The sequence below is a fragment of the Zootoca vivipara genome, chromosome 1 (genome assembly GCF_965207765.1).
Source record: "Zootoca vivipara chromosome 1, rZooViv2.hap1.1, whole genome shotgun sequence".
NCBI lineage: Eukaryota > Metazoa > Chordata > Lepidosauria > Squamata > Lacertidae > Zootoca > Zootoca vivipara.
Window position 1 is genome coordinate 33748469 of NC_142582.1, and position 22320 is coordinate 33770788.

Consider the following 22320-nt stretch of genomic DNA (forward strand, 5'->3'; position numbering starts at 1 on the left):
AACACATTTTAGGAAGTGAGTATTTGGCTGTGTGTGCTTCAGTGGCATAAAACACAGCTAGGCCATTATTTCCCCCTGTTCAGATCAAACCTGGTTTCAGGGGAGAAATGGATCAATATTCAGTACAGTGGTACCTTGGTTGTCAAACGGCTTGGCTCCCAAAAAAATCGGCTCCCCAATGCTGCAAACCTGGACAGGGCCGGCTCTAAGGCAAGGCTGGGTGGTGCAGGGCACACCTTTCAGGCCACTGCATCTCTCGCTCCCTGCCCCGCCTTAGGTGTTAGTTTCTTGCCTGTTAAGAGTTTGCAGGTGCATGACATAACGAGACTTCCCCATAGCCCACATAAGATCCCACCCCACAAGGCAACTCCACCCCACACTAAGAATGTCAGGCTTGAGGATGCTGGAGACCTGGCAATCTTATTCCCAAGCCTTAAATAATGCTCATTTTCTCTCCCATCAACAGTAGCACTGATACTATTCAAAATCATATTTATGAGTTAGTTATTGAATCGGACTCAGTGGGACTTGATGAAAGGAAGTTGTTCCAGGACTGCAGCCAAAATTTGCTAAATGAAACCCTTCATTGGAGTGAGGCATGCCACTGAGAGCTCTGTAATATGTTTGAGACATGCGATATTAACACTGTGGCACAGCAAAAGCACTTACTAAGAGGGAAGGAACAGCATGTGGCTATGTCATCTGCCACAGTGTGCTGTGTGTGAGAGAAAAACAACAACTTGCAGGAAGGACAAGTTTTGCCGAATGCAAACACTAAAACGATCCCAGTATCAAAATGTGTAAGGATATCTTGAGTACATTTCAGAGTTACTTCCAAGCAAATGCATACCATTATAATTATAAGCAACTATTAAAATAGATGAAACCATCCGGAATGTTAGGCCCACTGTTTCCAGAGCAGCAGGTGTCCTCCCCCTCCCCCTCCCCCTCCCCTCCCCCCTCCTCCCCCTCCTCCTCCTCCTCCTCCTCCTCCTCCTCCTCCTCCTCCTCCTCCTCCTCCTCCTCCTCCTTCTTCTTCTTCTTCTTCTTCTTCTTCTTCTTCTTCTTCTTCTTCTTCTTCTTCTTCTTCTTCTTCTTCTTCTTCTTCCCCCCCCTCTGCTTTCCCCTGGAAAAACCTGTAATTTAGCACTGAATTGGAGCAAATGGCTGTTGGGATTGCCGTTTGTCCTGATTTGGTGCTAAAAAGTGGGTTTGCCGGCGGAAAGAGGCAGGGCAATGGCAAAACCACTGAGACCTGTGCCTAGACAAGCGGGAAACAGCAAACAGGAAAATAGCTGTGCTCTGAAGTTCCTACCCTGCCCACCTGGCCAGGGGTTTGGGAGAGTGATCTGGTTCAGTGGCCAGAAAACATCCCCCTTCCCTGCTGTAACCCTTGCAACTATATCTAGATCAGCAAGGTAACAGATGGGAATGTTTTTGAACACTTAAATGATGCTATGTAAATGTTTCTATGATTAGATTTTGAAGGTTATTCCGTTCTATTTGGTCATTCATTTGGGGGCAATCTTTATGCTCACTTTGATTACATACTTGCTGAATCAGAGAGCATTGCATTTGGATCCAGGCCATCTTAATCTTCTGTTTTAAATGGATATTAGCCTCAGTCTGTGTATTTGGTCTATCCCAATTCCAGTCGTTTAATTAATTAGCAAAGTTTGCATTGACTTTGACTGAAAGAACATTTCGTCTTTAACAGCCAGGATTGTTAAATGCTAATAGATGACTTAAAATGCAGTATTTTGATATTGATTGATTGATTTAATTATTATTTTAAAAGTAAAGGACCCAATCTTTTTAAGTCAAACACTGCCCCCCCATTGATTTGAACAGAACAAATATGCAGAATTAAATTACTAATACTAAAGTAGATGTGAGTGAACACATAAGCTTAAATCTACTGAAATAAATGTGAAAAGTATCAAGTACATTGTGGACCAAGAAATCCTTTCATTTAGTCCTCAGATTTTATTTTATTTTCAGTCAGATCCAACTTGTTAGCTCTCAATGCAAAGTCAGCATAATTTATCAACATGCAACACTACTGAAGAATGGTAGAATTCCATTAAGCTGTAGATATTAGTTTTAGGACAAAATAATCCATCTTCAGGGTCTAAGGTAGGATGAAGATATCATTTTTTATTGGTTTGAAAAAAACATCACCTTTTTTTAAAATAAAAAAACACCCACAGTGCCTAATTTTTCAGAAAATACTGGCAGGAATGTGATTCACCAATTCAATCCTGAGACTGAGTGGTCAGTGATCAAATGCATCAGCAATAATTCATTTCCACCAAGAAATGGAAGATTAAATTTACATTAGTTTTACCAGGCATAGGCACACATCTATCTTTTGTTGTGCATTAGCTAAGTTTTTATCTATGTATGAGAAATGGGGAAAGTGAAAGGATAGGGAACTTGTTCAGCACTTTTGAAATCTATCGTGATGGAAGGTTGCAGATGATTGGCATATTTATGGTTGCGTAACTGCAATCTGCATATCATTTTAATGCATATAGGAGACACCAAACCAGAAGGGATGGGCTTGTTTTGCCAGACATTGGAAGAAGAAGAAGAAGAAGAAGAAGAAGAAGAAGAAGAAGAAGAAGAAGAAGAAGAAGAAGAAGAGATGCCACTGAAATTCGCAAGCCTAGGGTCTGGATTAAATGTTCTGACGTATCATAATGCCTGCTTCAAACATGAGGGTCCTCAGAGTCTTCTTTGGCTCCAGTTTTAAAGCAAACTATAAAGAACCAACCTCTAATGTCCATTTGAGCCTCCAAAAGTTCATTCCAACTCCGACCCGCAAATTCCAAACTCCCAATATTTTAAATGTCACAAACTGAAGTATTAGTGCTCCAATGGTAGTAAACCACGATGAGCATAGCTGTCAAGTTCTCCCTTTTTTAAAGGGAAATTCCCTTATGCTGAATAGGCTTCCTCGCGAGAAAAGGGAAAACTTGACAGCTATGACTATGAGGGGGAGGGGGGGGAAAAGAAGGTTCTCTTCCTTTTGGTAGTACAATGGTACCTTGGTTCTCAAACTTAGTCTGTTTTGGAAAGTCCGTTCCAAAACCAAAGTGTTTCAAAACCAAGGCGCGCTTTCCCATAGAAAGTAATGCAAAATGGATTAATCCGTTCCAGACTTTTAAAAACAACCCCTAAAACAGCAATTTAACATGGATTTTACTATCTTAACTAGACCATTGATTCAGAAAATGAAAGCAATAATCAATTTACTGTACTATAAAATAAATAAGACAGTATTATAGATGATAAATATTAAAATTAATTTTTTTCCTCACCTGCACTGATGATAGTCATTATTTGGCAAATTAAACAGAAAAGCCTCAAAAACGAAAACGCAAAATTAATAGCAAAAACAAAAGCGCCAAACTTAATCTATTCCAGAAGTCCGTTTGACTTGTTCCAAAACCAAGGTGCAGCTTCTGATTGGTGGAGGTGCCCCAGAAACAATAGCTGGCAGCCACATCGAATGTTTGGCTTCCGAAAAACATTTGAAAACTGGAAATCGGGTCCTCCCTCAAAGTGTTGTAGTGAGACCTGGAAACCGACAACCTGTGTTTTGGGTGGGTAAGATTGGTCAGCCACAACACCCGATTGGTAGGTCCCTCAATGTTGGGTTCAATCTGGCCAATGGGGTGCAGTCCAAATGGATCGAGGGACCTATATATGCCCATGCACCAGAGCTTCCTCTTTCGGTGCGTGCATTCGGAACAGCAACAGCGTGTCCTCTGTGCAACCGAGGGAGAGAGAGCGATTTACCTTCAATGGATCATCCTGGTGATCTTTTTCCTTTCTTCCCCTTGATTCTTCCAATAGTCATTACCGGTATTTTCTTCTGGTTAATTCCCCTCTTTTCCTTGTCTTTCCCTTTCCCCCAGAGGGGCTTTCGCCCCACAGGTTTTCAGCTGACGCGATCGCCATTCTACCTTCTTTCAAGGGGAAGGTCTTCACCCAGCTAATTTGGCAGAAGCGACATCTTTATTTGGTGGGGGTGCCATCTTGCTTTGGCAGGAGCGCCATTTTGATTGCGGGGTGCCCCCTTTTAATCCTGTTTGCTGGTCTGACTCTGTCTCTTGCACGTCGTTTGCATCAAAAGTCACCTCAGTTCTCTCAGGGCTGGATGAGCATCTTTGAACTCACCTTGTCCACTAGGCACACAGAGATTGTTCCAAAGCATCACTTTTCTTTGACGCAGAATCAAAACAGCTTTGTGCCAAACTGAATCTGGGTGTACTGACACTTTGCATTGTTGCTGGATGCTGATCAAGGCATAGACTGAATCAAAATCCCAAACCCATCACAAGGGCTAAAACTGTATTGAAGGTTCTGTGAGTCTGGAACAGGCATCCCCAAACTGCGGCCCCCCAGATGTTTTGGCCTACAACTCCCATGATCCCTAGCTAACAGGACCAGTGGTCAGGGATGATGGGGATTGTAGTCCAAAACATCAGGAGGGCCAAAGTTTGGGGGTGCCTGGTCTGGAAGAACAGGAAGCCTGCATTCAGTCCCCCAGCTCTGTTTCTCTCTATGATGCAGGTTAATTCATGCCACTGGAGTACAAGCAGTAGCGGACTTTGGGCTCTCAAAATTCAAATTTCTCAAATTTCAGCAGTGCCCTGTGTGGCACTAACATTCGGTGCCTCTCACACTCCGTTCTACAGCATTGTTGTGGTGCTCCTTGCAGAGCGGTGCCCAGTGCAGCCAAACCGATCATGCTTCCCTAAAATTACCCCTGGAAGTGCAAGTAAACTTGCATGGCACACAAAAGAAAGGTTGGAGGAGGTTGTGAGAGACATGCACAGTTCTTGACATTCCCTGCAATGGTGCTTTATGTTGCCAGCACATGGGCATAAATAATAATGGAAAGGAGAAGGGCTTTGTTTGGACCTTGAAAAAATCTTCTGCACATGGGCACTGCATTGGATATGGACTGTGTTGTGCCTGTATTGTTGCCCATTCCTAATCTTAAAACCAAACATTTCAGTTGGCTTATAAATGGCTTGCATTGCAAATGTCTTCACTTTTATAGAGAAGTACATGCAGACTAAGCTCCAAAATCAATATAGTAAATTCTTGGGAGCATACCAAACTTTATTATGGCTTTTGACACATCTTCAGGTGAGACAAAGTGCCCGTTTCTTTCCATGCTTTACAAATCCCCTTAATCACATCAAGGTACATACGATTTCTAATAAACTGAATTTATAGTCCCCTTACTTTGTTTAATGAACAGCTTGTGGGGTAGTTTTCAGTGAGAATCTTGGATTTCACTATGTGTATTGGCTGTCTGATTGTACAAGGAACTCGGGGTTTCTGCATACCAAGCGGCTAGACTTGCAGTTAAGCTGTTGCAGCTGCAATTAGCATGATGGCACTTTCTTGCAAAATTCATAACGATCCCTTTTCATTTTATGCACGGCATATGCACACACATTAGAAGTTTAGTGCAGAGGACCAAAGGATGTGGATTCCTAAGAGACAGATTGTGTATACCAGGTGTGTGGGGCCTTTTCCAGCTCAACGGCTGCATCCCCGTCAGGGCAACATCCCAAGGGCTATATGCTAGCGGTGAGCAGAGCCACAGGGCAATGGATGTGAATGTTACCTTTGTACACTAGGCTACTCTGCAACTCCCCCCCCCATCCTCCATCCTGGCAAGGAAGAAGCATCACCAGAGCTTAAGGACACATTCCAGCCAGGCAAAAACACACAAGGAGAGTGCTAAGCAAAGCTGGTGAGGAAAGCTGTCTGCGAGGGTTGCGTTTGAGGAGATAGAGAGGACTGGGAAGACATCCCTGATGTATACCGCTATGGCAGTTCAATTTCATTGAAAAAGACACTCAGAGGCTCATGAGAAAAATGCAAGGCAGGTGATTTTGAATTCCCTCAGTCACACTGGTCAAGAAAATGGTGACAGTTCTTGGCCATGGCAGGCCCTAGCCCTGAACATGTGGTTGTATGACTTGTTCATGCGTATTCTTGCTGGTGCAATGGACTTTTTGAAATTTTATTTTTTAAAAAGCTTGAGAACAAAGGAGAGTGGTTCCTGCTCCAGGTCTTAGTTCCTGGTGCTTTGCGGGCTTAATGTGCTTTTGTGAGTTGCCAGTACTAGTCCTCCCTTACTCTCACATGAGCACATCTAGGCACAAGGGATGCTAAGCCTTGCTCTGTATCCATCAAGCATGTGCAAGGAGGTCCCTGCCTTGTAAGCAGAACAATAGGATCTTCTGTACTTCATCTCAACTCTGTTGCACGTAGAAGTGTGTGCATGTGCTTAGAGCAGTCGATGCAAACTGAAAGGTGCTGTCAGGGGACTGCACTAGTGGCACCTACATTCATTTTCGAATCTAGGTGGTTGCAAAGAAGGTGGTGTGTTGAGAAGCACCCCCCCATTACTTTCTATTATATTCCCTCACCTAATCGGCAACAAAAATCCAAATGACTGGCAGCTCATTTTTTATTGCCCTTGTATCTTTCCCATCTATTCATTTTGTGTCTATTGTGCTCTCTGTGGGCGAGCGCTGCTGAGTATAAATAGAACTGAATGAGGGTTAAAAAGAGTCAAAAGGCCACCCAGCCCAGCCTCCAACCTAAAAAGAAAGGAACAACCGGCTGTTAGAACAGTCCAGGCTAGACTAACCCATGAGACACACAAGAGCAAGCTTTCTACATATTGTACCCAATGCTTTGTGCAAGAAAGGAGGGAATGAATGACAACGTATTTCACTCTTTAACTTTTTAGTTGGATTTTTTTTTCTTCACATTTCTATCCCACCCATAATACAGGAAATCTTGCAAGCATCGAGCTGTTCCTGGAACGCTGGACCACGTGCTGACTTTAAAGTATGAATAAACATTCTTTTAAAATCATGCTGGGAAATACTTGCATTTGGGAGAAGCACATGGGAGCAGCCAGTCTCTTGGAAGAAGGAAAAGAGGCAGTCACACAACTCCTGCTCTCTATTTCCTCCAGGCCACCCACCTCCTTCAGTGGAGACTGGTCCTTTATTGCAAACGGAGCACTTCTCCACCAACCTCAGTCTGTCCTCAGCCAGCCCTCACCTCTATGCCTTCTTACTTACAGCCAGTTCAGGGGGTAGCGGTGTCTGCCAAATTCTTCCTCCTTAGTCTCAGACTGCATACACACCATACATTTATTCACATGACTTCCCCAAAGAATCAAAGAATGCATGCCCTGGTTTTCCCCTGCTTGGACTACTGCAATGCGCTCTACGTGGGGCTACCTTTGAAGGTGACTTGGAAACTACAACTAATCCAGAATGCAGCAGCTAGACGGGTGACCGGGAGTGGCCGCCGGGACCATATAACACTGGCCCTAAAGGATCTTCACTGGCTCTCAGTACATTTCCGAGCCCAATTCAGAGTGTTGGTGCTGAGCTTTATAGCCCTAAATGGCCTCTGCCCAGTATACCTGAAGGAGCGTCTGCATCCCCATCATTCTGCCCAGACACTGAGGTTCTCCTCCAAGGGTCTTCTGCTGGTTCCCTCACTGAAAGAAATGAAGTTACAGGGAGCCAGGCAGATGGCATTTTTGGTAGTGGCACCCTCCCTGTGGAATGCCCACCCTTCAGATGTCAAGGAAATAATCAACTATCTGACTTTTAGAAGACATCTGAAGGCAGCTCTGTTTTGGGAAGTTTTTAAGGATTGATGTTTTTATTATGTTTTCAGATATGTTGTAAGCCACCCAGAGTGGGCGAGGTATAATAATAATAATAATAATAATAATAATAATAATAATAATAATATCATTATCATTATTATCATCGGTAGGGTATTTGTTTTGCTCAGCATTTTCCATTGTTAACATTTCCTTCTCCCAAATCTGCCACATAGCATTGATTTAACCACATTCTTCCAAATGCACTGGAAGATTATTTTTTGCTTAGCTGAACCAGACTTTGATGCTCGAAATCCAAATTGGCTCCTGGTCATGTGTCATCAAATGATGCTTGTTCAGTAGAAGGAAAGTTTTCACTAGAGGGTTGGCACACAGTAAGCTTGGCAAGATAATAGAGAGAACAAACAGAATTTCTAGGCAGAAGAAGGCTTGAACTGTGCACCACGATCTGAAGGAGGTGATAATTTTGACGGAAGTAGCACCTGCTCACACTTTCTCCTAGGAGCTGTTCCCATAATAACATTCTGAACGCAGCAGAATCTTTCTTTACGGATCCAAAGGGTCTGCAAGCCGACCTGACTTCCAAGTTTGTTTCAGACTCATGATTTCCAGCCGTTTCAGGGACAGCATCCGCTCACAACCTACTTCTGACATAACATAGAGAGATTGTGAAGACCTCCAAAAAAACCTCTCCAAACTGAGTGAATGGGGAATGGGAAAGTGGTGAATGCCATTTAGTGTAAACAAGTGCATGTTGGGGGTGGGATTTTAATTTCACATATACGCTCATAAGTTTCTGACCAGGAACAGAATTTTGGAGTCATATAGTAGTCATAGATAGCTGTCAACCCAGTGTGAAGCAGCTGTGAAGAACGCCATGCTAGGGATCATTAGGAAATGAATTGAAAATAAAAACTGCTGATATCATAATGCCGCTAGACAAATCTAAAGTGCAACCATATCTGGAATACCATGTGCAGTTCTGGTTGCCTCACTTTGAAATGTACAGTCATACCTCGGTTTGAGAACGCTCTGGTTTGAGTACTTTCAGTTTAAGTACTCCGCGGACCCGGAAGTGTTTACTTCCGGGTTCCGGGGCATGTGCATGCTCACGTGCAGAAGTGGTTTGCGCGATTTGCGCATGCGCAGAAGCACTCTATCGGCGCTTCGCGCATGCGCGGAAGAGGCACTCAGATTAAGTACTTTTTGGGGTGCGAATGGCACCCTGGAACCAATTAAGTACTTAACCCGAGGTACCACTGTATATATTACAGAGCTGGAAAAGGTTCAGAAAAGGGCAACTGAAAAGGCCAAGGGGCTGGATGAGGAAAAGCTGCAACTATTGGGACTTTTTCAGTCAGAGTCAAGGCAATTAAGAGGTGACATGACAGAAGTTTCTAAAAGAATGCATGGCATAACCCTAGAACTCCAATGAGGCTGAATGTTGGAAAATTCAGAAAGATTTTTTTAAAAAAGGTTTTTCTTTCTGTAGTGCATAGTTAAACTATGGAACTGGCTCCCATAGGAGGCAGTGATGGCCACCAACTTGGATGACTTTAAAAGAGGCTTAGGGTAATTCATTGAGGACAAGGCTACCAATGGCTACTACTCACAGTCGCAATCTTCCACGAAATCATAGAATTGTAGAGTTGGAAGGGACCCTGAGGGCCATCTAGTCCAACCCCCTGCAATGCAGGAATCCAGGCCATTTGGCAGTGAGGTATATGACTCACAACTGTTTTCACTGCCAGTTTTACCGTTTATAGCAATGCTTCACAACAGAATGGAGTGCCTTTTGCACTGGTGTTCCTGTTGGGTCTGACGTTATCAGACAGGGTCCTTTTAAAGAGCAGCTCAGGCTACTTATTCCCACAAACACATGTTGCGTGATTCTAAATCTCTGCTTAAAACGCGGAGTCATCTTTCCAGAAGTACTACGGTAGGTATCTTAGATCTCAGATGCACCCTCCTTGAACAGTGTTGCCCAGTTCCCATGCTCTGATCAGCCTCGTCCATCAGCCTGTGGTGAAGGGGAAAACAGAAGCTCTCCTACATGAACAGATGCTCCAATTCCAGCTATCATTATTCCCCCAGGCCAACAAATATGATGGCACCATGTGGGCTGCTGAACAGGCAGAGTAATCATTGCTAAATGCCATATTGAAAGGAGACATGGTGGCGAAATGCAGTGAGTGATACAGCAAAGAAAGGTTCACTGGGAAAAAAAACCAAGAAAGGAGCTTGGCAGGCAGGTCAGCAATAGGCCTCTGAATGGTGCTTGCTGGCAATCACAGGTGGGCAGAGTGCACAAATCCCACAGGCACCTTCTGAGAACAGGATGCTAGTTTAACACGGGCCATTGGCCTGATCCAGAAGCCTCATCTTATGCCTTTACGTTTCACTGCAGGCGTGCATATGCACTGAAGCATTTAAACTTGTTGTTGAAGGAGGTGAGGAAGCACTGGGCAACAATAGCTACTTCTGTGAGACAAGAACTAGGACTATACTAGTGGGGATGAAGTGGGTGTGAGTGGGGTGCAGAAGTATACGTCATGGCATTTAAATCGTTTCTGCAAATGTCAAGTGACCTTTCAGGGAAAGATGTTGAGGACATTTTTGGAGTCGAGAGAAAAAGTGAATGTTAGCCAGGACTCCAAATTCTCAACAAAGGATGCCACTCGATGGAGTCTAGCTGGCATATTCATCTAGCTCTTGTTCCACATTCTTTTCAAAGACTCCAGTGCAATCTTTTTCAGGACTGAGAATCTTAAAGAACCACTATTGGTATATGAAGCTGATTAAAAAGTCTAAATGGCTCTCTTGTAAAGAACAGGAATATCTGCAGTTGAGGAATAAAGGGTACAGCTACAGCTTCTCCTTCTTGTAGGATGAACGACATCATTTTGTAAAGTCACGACAAGCTTTGAAAGATCAAGCTTTTAAAAGCATGGTGTTGGCTAAACAAATACTATTCCTCAAACAATCTTTCAGTAGCATTTCCTGGCGTGATATAATCATGCAGTAGACTGTGGTGTTCTCAGGCAGCAGAGTGCCTCCAATACTTCAACCTGCAGGTAAGGGATCACGTTTTAAAATGTTTCCTTGCACTAATAAAGCTACCTGAAAGATGAAAAATAAAATAGGGGGCAAAGGGCTGAGCTAGGACTTTACCCCTTGGTATGTTAGTTGTTGTTTTTTACTTGCAGGACTCCTTTTAAACATATGACAGCATTCAGACTGCAGGCGAGATACTATTTTTGCTTTAGCATATCAGGTTTCTACTCCCACCAAGTCTACTGGATGTGTAGACCAACCCAGTAGCTCAGAATTTTTTTAGAGCTGTTGTCCTTTTTGGAATGGAGGCTGTTCATGCTGTTCAAACTCAAATACTTCTGCTATTCTCTTGCTGACCTCCACACCTCTTTAACTCCTTCCTGTAAGCCTTCCTGCTTGGTTTCCTACTCAACTGACATTCCCTCATTTGGGTAAGGCCATCCAGTGGTCCAAGAAGCCACAGCTGCACCTTGAGTGACTGACTGCTTCAGACATCCTTCTTGTTTATGAAGTTATGGATGATCACCAGGGCCCCATATTCTCCTCTTCCCATCACATACCAACTTTAACATGGAGACCCTGGTTTCCAATAACCCAGGCTTTCCAGACTTAACAAACCAGGATAATCAGCTCAGAACCATGGTTCATGAAGCAGTGAATGTCACAGAATTGTAGAGTTGGAAGTGCAAATCTTTCAGCACCCACGCAACATGCCTACTGGAGAAGGCAGCCCTCAAGGATAGGGCTTTAAATTGGGCTTCTGCAATGGACTTTGAAAAGAAGGAAGAAGGCAGCCTACCCACTGGGAATCCCTCTATGTGCAGTCATTCCATTCTCATGCATGGAGAGATCATGCCCTGTGTTAACTGTCCCTCCCTCCATTTGCCATAAATCAGCATTTTCAATAACCTGTAAATAATTTTGATTCCCCATCTCACTCCTGGGTTAAATTTCCCTTCAAGGGGTATGTAGCTAGCTTGAAACAAGGCAGAATTTTGTACAGCAGGTTCCCCCCATCCATGGCAGTAAAAACACTGAAGCACATTCACTACTCTTTATACAGGTTTGTTTATATTACATTGTGGGGAAGGGGTAATAAAACCTTCATCAATAAAAAAAATCTTTATACGATCTCACCATAATGTGAACAGAGCTTGCACCTGCAAGCCGGATTGTACATGTCTGATTTGTTTTCTGGCCTGGATCTCATTTATTGCCATGGTAAGTTTAACATTAATGAAAGGAATAGGGGGGAAATGCTCTTATGCAAGGAAAAGCAAGAGGAATGCTAATGAGCTGCAGGCACACACTTGCAACTTCATTTCTAACCGGCTTGATCTATAATCTCTAGATAACTTTATAGACACCAGCGGGCCTCAAGTCATTTACAGCACAGGGTATTTCCTTCTTACAATATTCTGAATTTCCTTTGACCAGGATCTGACCAACAACGTAGGAAACAAAAGCTGAGGTTAATCGAGGCCATGATTCCTTTGAAAACCAGATCTGCAGCATATAACCCACAGAAATATCTAATCTAGTACTAATAGGTTTTGGTGTCACCTGAGATGAGTCCTGTTCAGAAGTCCTCTTCCACAGCTAGGGCTGAACATCTGAAGTGTAAGTGGAACTCTTCTCTGACAGCCCCTGCTTTCCCCAGAGCCCAGGTCTCACAATTGCCCATGCACAACCAACCAAATCTAAGTAGGCATCTTTTTGCTGGTGTCTGTGCTCAGCACCATGCTGAATGCATGGGGGAGGGTCAGTAGGGTGCTGCTGGAGGCCTATTCAGGAGGCATGGCCCCATTGCCCCTCCATGAATTCAGCCTTCTGCGTATCAGACCAAGTATATCAAGAGGTTGGCAGTTCTTCCTTTCATGATATGTGTCCCAAAGCTGGCTTGTAATTCTGTCTCTGCAAAACTGGGGTTATTGGAGAATGAGGTTTGTTTTGTTTGTTTGCTAAACTAAGACACTTGGATGGAATGGTTTATAGTGTTCAGGAATCTTCCAGCATTTATTCTGAAGGGTTGGGTTTTTTTTTGGGGGGGGGGGACATTCATATTGTTTTACACTTCCAGACGGCCAGCCATTTCTGCATCCTAAACTCTAAGCCGCTTTTCATTAAGAGCAGCCCACCCCTTTTGTGTACGATCAGTAAAGCCCAGTTGCGTCCACGTGTCTGTCATCACTCCTCTCTGATTGCAACCTCAAATGCTCTTAAAATAGAGCAGATGTGAATGCCAACATACTAATAAATAGTGGAGACAGGGAAGAATGCATAAGGACAATGTTTAGGACTTTGGAGGAATTCTGGATTTTCAAAAATGTTTGTAATCAATTATTATTTCCCCAGTAAACATAAAATCAGGGGGCACAGTTGGAAGGACTTGACTTCTTTTATTTCAATATGTTTAAAGCAGTACCACTTTAAACATGTCTTCCCCAAAAGAATCCTGGGAAATTTAGTTTGTTATGGGAGCTGAGAGTTGCTCGGAAATCCCTATTGCCCTCCCTGTGTTATAATTCTCAGAGTGGCATTGCAGTTAATCTCTCTTCTCAGGAAACTCTGGGACTTGTAGCTATCTGAGAGGAATAGGAATAGGGGTCCACAGTCCCCAATATACTTGCAGCCCCAGGGAAGCTATAACTCGGAAGTAATTAACACGGATGTCAGTGGGATGTATGCCCCAGAAACTGCTTATGAGAGAGAGAGACAGAGTGAATGGGGGATTTGCATCGATGCAGCCAAGTTTGAAAATTTACCGTTGATGCCATTTTGACTCTGCATTATGATAATAGTTACAGGCGTTGGTCTGCCGTAGAGTCGAAACAAAATAAAAGAATTCTTTCCAGTAGCACCTTAGAGACCAACTAAGTTTGTCATTGGTATGAGCTTCCGTGTACAGAGGTACCTCTGGATATGAACGGGATCCATTCTGGAGCCCCGTATGCATCCATACCCTGAAGCGCCGAATCTGTGCATGCTCCCCGTGTGATTTGGTGCTTCTGCGCACATGCATGACATCATTTGGTGCATCTGTGCATGCGCGAATCGCCGAACCCGGAAGTAACCCGTTCTGTTACTTCTGGGTTCGACCCGTACGTATCCCATGTCATACGCAACCTGAAGCATATGTAACTAGAGGTATGACTGTATGTGAAGAAGTTTGCATGCACACGAAAGCTCATACCAATGCCAAACTTAATTGGTCTCTAAGGTGCTACTGGAAGGAATTTTTATTTATTTTATTATGATAATAGGTAGTCTTTCCTTATACCTCTGATCAGGTATAAGGAATATGAATAAAATATTGTGGGGGCCTAGGTAAGTCCCACCCCGTGTAATCAATCACATGATGTGGGACACACACACACCAATTGAATGCCATTGCCTATTAACTTTGAGGGGCCTGTCTCCCTTAAATATTTTATTGGGGTGGGGGTCTGAAGGGACCTTGGTCCCCTGGAGTTTTTTCACTTTCATGGTGATATTCAAACATCACTGCAATAAACCATAGCCTTCTGTGAATACACAGCCCATTGTGGAATTGCTCTCCCTGCACTCCCTAGTGCAATCAACAAACCAAAAGTCTTGGTTTACCATGATACCTGAACTAGTGCTCATAGTTTGTTTATATGTTACAGGAAGCCAAGGCTTATGGTTTGTTGCATGTGCTAGTGGGTACAGTTTGTCATGGTGCACTAGCACGCTGCTTGTTCATGGTAAGCCATACTTTACGGCTTGCTATGTCATCCAAATGTGGCAATCATTCTCAAAAAGCTCCTATATTGGCAGTACACACATTAATTTAAAAATAAAGTACAGTCGTACCTTGTTGCCGAACGCCTTGGAACTCATACGTTTCGGCTCCCGAATGATCAAAAACCGGAAGTGAGTGTTCCAGTTTTCAAACGATTTTGGGAAGCCAAACGTCCAGCGTGGCTTCTGCAGCTTCCGATTGGCTGCAGGACGCTTCTGCAGCCAATCGGAAGCCACATCTTGCTTTTTGAACAGTTCCAGAAGTTGAATGGACTCCCGGAATGCATTCTGTTCGAGAACCAAGGTACGACTGTACTTTTTCATTAACTTCAAGCCAGATGATCAATAATTCATTTATTGTCCAGCTTGCAGTTTTAAAAATAACAATGGAGATGATTATTCGAACATACTCTACAGCTACTTCTCTTTCTGATATGGCTCAGCTGGTTGCTACCCATGTTTTGACATTTTTTTGTTTTACATAAATATCAGTGTGTTAGTATTGAGAAGGAAAGAGAGAGTGAAAGAGACCTACACAGTTGACTTGGAATAGCAAAGCAAACACATGTCTGTGAATATCCTACTGAAATCACTTGTGACTGTCTTTATTTTAGGCCCCAGGCAAGTTGAAATTGAGACAATAAATGAGAGCGCCTCATTCTGAAAGAATGAGAGAGCTGGCAGCTCTGCTGAAAACTTTCTGCCTCTGTATGTGTGTGTGTGTGTGTGTGTGTGTGTGTGTGTGTGTGTGTTTGCGTGTGTGTGGAATTGGAGGAAAGGCAAGAATGCCAAGAGCCCATGCTTCCTTCCAGAAAGAACAGATGACATTATGCATACATCAGATAGGCTTGTGTTTGCTTTTGTCATGTGTTTGCCTTTGTTTTTGTTTTTGTAAAAAAAGAACTCAGCTTTGTTGCTTTAAACATCACTTGTCTTTGGGATCAGACAAAAGAACTCTCTGAGTTCATACTAGGGATTAAAAGGTAACCCTTTTATAATGTTGCTTTTTGGTGCGATGTACCTCAAGGAAAACAATTGCACTGAATCTATAAGACACAGCGAGCTTAGATGTTCATTTTTTAAAACACAGGCACAAAAATGCTTTCAATAAGTTAGAAGTGCCAAGTTTTAATTTCCATATACAGTGTATATATATATATATATATATATATATATATATATATATATATGGAGAGAGAGAGAGAGAGTCTCAAGGCTGCTTGTCTGACTAACATATATTTCTTCTTGTCTAATCTGATCTAACAGTTAATATATCCAAAGTCCCAGCTGACATCTTCTAGGCTAATAGAAAATGACACAGTACTTAGTTTCTTACTTTTGCCACCCTATGATATTTGTAAAAGGAGCACCGACCACCATACTAGTTTTTCCCCCTTTAAAGAAGCAATTATAATGAACAATATTTAAAGCTGTGAACAGATGGAAGCATTCAGAGACTAGCACCAGTTTTGCCATCTATATGATCTCTCTGTTATTGCCGTTTGATGTTCTGCTAGTACCATTAGTGGAATTTGTTTGGTATGAACTGGAAATCTAAATAGCTGTACAAACACAATGACAGATGGCAAAGTCCCAGATGGAACGTATGGCCAGAAGACTGGCTGCTATTTGTTTTCACTCCAGGGTAGACAGCAGACATACTGTGTCTGAGAACAGCTGTGACAGATATTTAATTCCAGAACTTTCTAAGACAGAGGGGATATTTCCAACAAGTGGGGGATTGGATGGCTGGAAGCCTAGGAAGTCAGGAGTTTACCTGGATAGTGTAAATGTTGCAGAGTGAGAGAAAGTCTTCTGAAGACTTTAAGAAGATGAAATTTCACGGAAGTGAGAACCAGCAAAGAGATATTTAAACTTGGTGCAAACTGTCACACATTTTATGAAGGATGTGATGCTGATGTCATTCATAGCTGGTCTTATACTGAAAGATAGTTTCAAAGTGAAGGAGAGGTGATTTGGGTCATCTGACTTTTCCCCCGATGTAGAAACAACAAATGACTTTTCTTAAGGCATCTTGTCATTTAGTAGACGAGAGTTGGAAAATAAAACGCTCTTAAGTTGAGCCAAATCTGAAGCGTGTGGAGTCACAGAGAAGTTTTAAAGCACACTCTTTAGAAATAGAAGAATGTTGTATCACTAACATCTCAATCCTATGTGTACTTACTTGAGAGTAAGCCCCATCAAACTCAGTAGGTCTTATTTCAAAGAAGACATGCTTATAGTTTGTCAGGAGGATCAACTTAAATATAGAAAACCTGGCACTGACATATTCTGGTAAAGCTGGATCCCATTGAAAATCGATGGTACAAGTTACGAAACACAGGAGGCTGCCTTTTACTGAATCAGACCATTGGTCCATCTAGCTTAGGGGTAGGGAACCTCCAGCTCAGAGCAAATGTGGCCTGCCAGACCATTTTTAGGAAGCCACGCTCACTCCCCCACATGTGACATCATACATAATGGCTGACCCGGCCCTGCAAGGAACTTTTTTTTAAAAAAAACCTTTTGCAAGGAACCTAAGGCTTCCCACTTTAGAAATCATCCTCCAACACATGAGGGCCCTATGCTACTCTCCTCCCTCAGCTATCAGGTCCTGCTCAGGACAAAATTCTTCAACACAAACTTATAGTTAAGGGAATACAACAGAGGGCTGGTGTATTTGTGCTGTCCCTTTGCAATAAGTAACACTTGAAGAGCAATAATATTACATTCTGAGCCAGGGGAGGACTTGCTTCAGTGATTGATGCAGAACACAGTCAAGAATTAGGAGCTGGACAAATTACAAACTTTGGCTACATCACTAATCTGCTCATTCTGCGTTGAGTCAAACAAATCTGACTCCCATCAAACAAGCCAGAATGGATGTGTTATTTTGGTATCATACTATAACTTCATAAAAATAATTATGCTTCTCTGTTTTGGTCTAATTGAAAGTTGTTCTTTTTCAGAATATTATATACCATGAAAAGGAGTATTTTGTCAAAATAAAAATGTATCTTAAAAAAAAAGTAGTTTATGCAGTTGTTCAGTACAATTCTACTTCAAGATTTGTGATGTCCAAACAAAATTGTATTCATAAATGATAAATGCATCGTAACTAAATGTTGCAGAATGCACAGAAAATTCTACAACAGTGTAGGGGACAGATGGGTTTCCCTAGGGAGAGAGTTCTCTAGCCTTGGGGGACCCTGCTAAAAATACCCTTTCTCTTGTGGCAGGGCTCTAAACTTCAGATTGAGGGGGCACATGGAGATTACCTGAAGCTCAGGTGTTTTGTTAGGTACTGAGGCCCTAAGCTAAGTATTTCGGCTTTATAAACCAAAAAAATCAATCACAAAACAAAGCACCGTTGATGGGCAAAATAAGAGTAAGAAACTCCAAGTGTTTGGAATGAGATTTATTCCAGGCTTGTTTCACACATTTCAGAACAAATCCTTCGTACAGGAGTTACTAAAGTATCTTGCGCATTTGGTAAGAACTGCTGCTAAAATATGCCCCTGAGGAAGCGTTTGTTCTGAAACACGTTGGGCACAAGGAGTCTTTCTCTCTCCCTCTCCCTCTCTCTTTATAGGTCAAAGACAGCACCTTGAATGGGCCTGGAAACAAAATGGAAGCCAGTGCAGATAAAAGGGCTCATGTGATGTTTTCTTGATCCCTGGTGCCAGTTAATGTTCTCACTGCCATATTTTGAAATAGAGATAAAGAAAATGTGCCCCCCACTCAGTCTATTGTCCATCTCATAGGTGCTAATTCCCTGGGGCCCTGGGTGCTTGAGCACTCACAAAATTCCCCATGAAGGGGCTGGGCACCCACGAATTTCAGTGCCAGGGCTATGCATGCTGCATGGCACCCCAGAGCACCCATGGTCGCGGGGCCAAGTTGGCACTCCTGGTCCATATCATCCATTGCCAGTGGCAAAGCATTAAATCTGGAGAGACATCTCGATGTTCCAGTCTATGGCAAGACCATGGGCTTGATGAGTAGAGTTATTTGAATGCACATAATGCAATTCTTTCCCATGAATGAATTGTTGAGATAGTGGGAGACAGCGAGGCCCCATTTTATCAGTGCCTTGCTTGCAATATTTTACCATTTTAAAGAACAGGTATGACAATACAAATATATAAAAGAAATACAAGTGGTGGCTGGTGCCCACCAGACCAGGCGGAGCAGCTAGGACATCACCGGGGCATGGCAAATCAGCAGGCAGAAAGGGTGTCCCTGTTCACCTCCCTTGCAAAGATATTGCGGACATATATACATTGCAGCTGTACAAATACTTAGCACCTAGGTAAACTGAAAAATATCTTGCATTTATATAGAAGGGGTGTCCCTGCTGTCACAGCGGCTTCTCTGCTGAGAGAATTTTTTTTTGTGGGCTCCACCTGTTCTGGTTCTCTCTCTATCTTCCTCCTTTGTCAAGAATGCTTTGATGGTGTTTCCTGCTTGGCAGGGGGTTGGAATGGATGGCCCTCGTGGTCTCTTCCAACTCTATGATTCTATGAAACAGTGGGCATTTAAACATTGCAGTTTTGTTAACACTTGGCATTTAAGTGTCTTGCCTTGGTTCAGAAGGGGTCCTTGCTTTCCCAATTTCTAGTGTACATTACTCAGAAGTAAGCCCCACTGAATTTGATGGGGATTGTTCCTTGATTTAAAAAGCACTGCTCAATAAACCCTTCCCAGATCCAGGAAATCTAAGTAATTACTGGCCAGTAGGCAATCTTTTCTTCTTGGGCTGGGTTCTTGAGTGGGAAGTCGCACACCAGATCCAAGTGCTCTTGGAAGAAACTGATCCATTTCAGTTTCTGGTGTAGGCCTGGTTTTAGCACAAAAACTGCCACCCTAGCTCATAATCCACACTAATATATCTGCCTCCTCTTCCTGCAGTACAAATTCAGCCCCAAATAACTGAGATGGCAACAGGCACATACAGGTAAATATCGGTCTTTAAGCTATAGTATATCCAATAGGTATATGCATATACAGTACGACTCCTCTCCCTTTTCGTTGCGTCTACCTGTGAGGAAATATTTGGAAATTTCATACTCTCCAGACTGATTATTCACAACTACATCCTTTTTTGCTTGTGGTACACTGATAATCCAGACTTTGTACATGTTCAGAGGCATTTTCTGTGTCAAACCTTGTAATCTGTGAGTCCTTTTATCTATATGTTATTCAAGCTGAGGCAAGACCAAACTCTTTGAAAGGCTTGAATAAATGCTATTTATTTATTTGTCTTAGCCAGGATGTGTGTTGTTATGGAGTTGCTATGGGGTTTGATGCAATTGGCTATTTAGGTTGCCATGGCACCTAGCATTTAAAAAGAAATATTTTTAATGTTCATCAAGTTTTCTCCTTCATCTTGTCGTCTCTCCCCCCCCCCCCTTTAATCACTATCCTGCTGTTTTTCCCCCTTCATGGGATCTGGTGTTTTTCAGCGATTGTTCCCATACTTTCTGGCAGCCACTCTGTTCAGACCAGACACCACCGGTGACAGAAATTATTATTCATAATAACATCACTTTCCCTCAATGTTGCATAACAGGCAGTGCTCAAAGACTCTGCAGATATCTCTCAAAAGTGGAAGATGAAAAATCTGCAAAGAAATGGGACCAGAGAGAGAGAGAGAGAGAGAGAGAGAGAGAGAGAGAGAGAGAAGAGAAGCCATAAAAAAAGAGAACACTGTGCTTCTTGGAGAATGGGGAGATCTCATCCTGTGACAACTGATGCATCTGTTAAAACCTGAGAAGTATAATAGGCGTGTGCAAGACATGTTACTGGGCTCCAAAGCAAATATAGATTAGATGCATTTGCTGAGTGCACCTGCCCCATCTCATTTTTTAAAAAGCTCTGCAGCCCACTAAAAAGAACTTTACCTAAGAAGGAAGCAATTCTAAATACAGTACAATTCAGTTCAAAAAGCGGCCTAACAAGTGTCCATAGGCTAGCCTTCCACAGCCTATTGATGGACTCCAACCTCCATCAGCCCCAGTCAGCAAGGCCAATGATCAAGAATGATAGGACTTGTAGTCCAAAACACCAGGAGGGCGCTAGGTTGGGGAAGGCTGCCTTAGAATTTCAACCTTGCAGCACAATCTTGCACATGCCTACTTAGATAATAAGTCCTATTGGGTTCCATGGTGCTTACGTCCTGGTAAATGGGTGAAGGATTCATCGAGCAAGTGTAATAGGGCCAAAGTGCCTGGCACAATGGGTCATGCCAGTGTGGTGTAGTGGTTAAGAGCGGTAGACTCGTAATCTGGGGAACCGGGTTCGCGTCTCCGCTCCTCCACATGCAGCTGCTGGGTGACACACTTCTTTGAAGTCTCTCAGCCCTACTCACCTCACAGAGTGTATGCTGTGGGGGAGGAAGGGAAAGGAGAATGTTAGCCGCTTTGAGACTCCTTCGGGTAGTGATAAAACGGGCTATCAAATCCAAACTCTTCTTCTTCATGCCAGGGCCGGCTCACCTATGAGGCAAGGTAAGGCAAGTGCAGGGGCAGCAGATGTGGTCTCCAAGGAATGCCTCACCCCCTGCTGCCATGGTGGCAGCAACAGCTGCAGAGTGCTCTTTGGAGCCTAGATCTGCCGCTTCCTTGACAGCCCCCCCCAATGCTACCTCTGCAGCAGCCTCTTAGTCAACAGGAGGGGCTGCTGGTTTCCTCCCACCCCTAGGGAGGAAATGACAGGGGCTGCCCTCTGGGGTCTCCTGGGCAACCCTATACTGCTTCTGACGACAGTCTTTTTAGAGATCCTAGCTGGTTACGGATTACAAACTGAATATGATGACATCACATCCTCATATAGTCAACCAGACAAAGCTCAGGGAACTACACTTAGTGCCAGTCTGGTTACCTTAGCAATGAGAACACACTCTTCCCCTTCCCCCATGAGCATTTTTTACATCCTTTCGATTCATGCACCCCAATTCCTAAAAGGGGGACGTTACTTGTCAGGGAAAAGGGACATGGGTGGCGCTGTGGTCTAAACCACAGAGCCTAGGGCTTGCTGATCAGAAGGCTGGCGGTTCGAATCCCCGCGACGGGGTGAGCTCCCATTGCTCGGTCCCAGCTCCTGCCAACCTAGCAGTTCGAAAGCACGTCAAGTGCAAGTAGATAAATAGGTATCGCTCCGGCAGGAAGGTAAACGGCGTTTCTGTGCGCTGCTCTGGTTCGCCAGAAGCGGCTTAGTCATACTGGCCACATGACCCAGAAGCTGACTGTGGACAAACACCGGCTCCTCGGCGTATAGAGCGAGATGAGCGCCACAACCCCAGAGTCGTCCACAACTGGACCTAATGGTCAGGGGTACCTTTACCTTTTACTTGTCCGGGGGACATGAAAATGTTGGCAAAACTGACTACTTTGTTTCAGTTCTCATTTGATGAACGCTTCACCCCATCCTCCTAGAAGTATAGAAAGGACCAGTAGCATTCAAAGTAACCTTTCCTATGTGATAAATAAATGGCTACATTTTTTTTAAAAAAAAGCAACTGGTTTTTGTAAGAATCTTCACAGTTGATAATTGTTTGATGGCTTGAGCTTGTGAAAACCCAGCCAGACCTTTAACCAGACAGCAGCATATGCTCAAGTCAGCTCCGCTTTTGGGCTCAGTTCGCCCATTGGGTTGTAATTTCAGAATAAATTGTTGTGCTTATCAAACTGTGACAATCCACGGTGTCTGTGTTGACAAGAGAAGCCAGCACAGCACAGTTTGTACATTTGGAACCTTATCTCGAAAAGACATTGGAACAGTTCTGCCATCCTCTCGACTGCCAAATGAGTATTCCA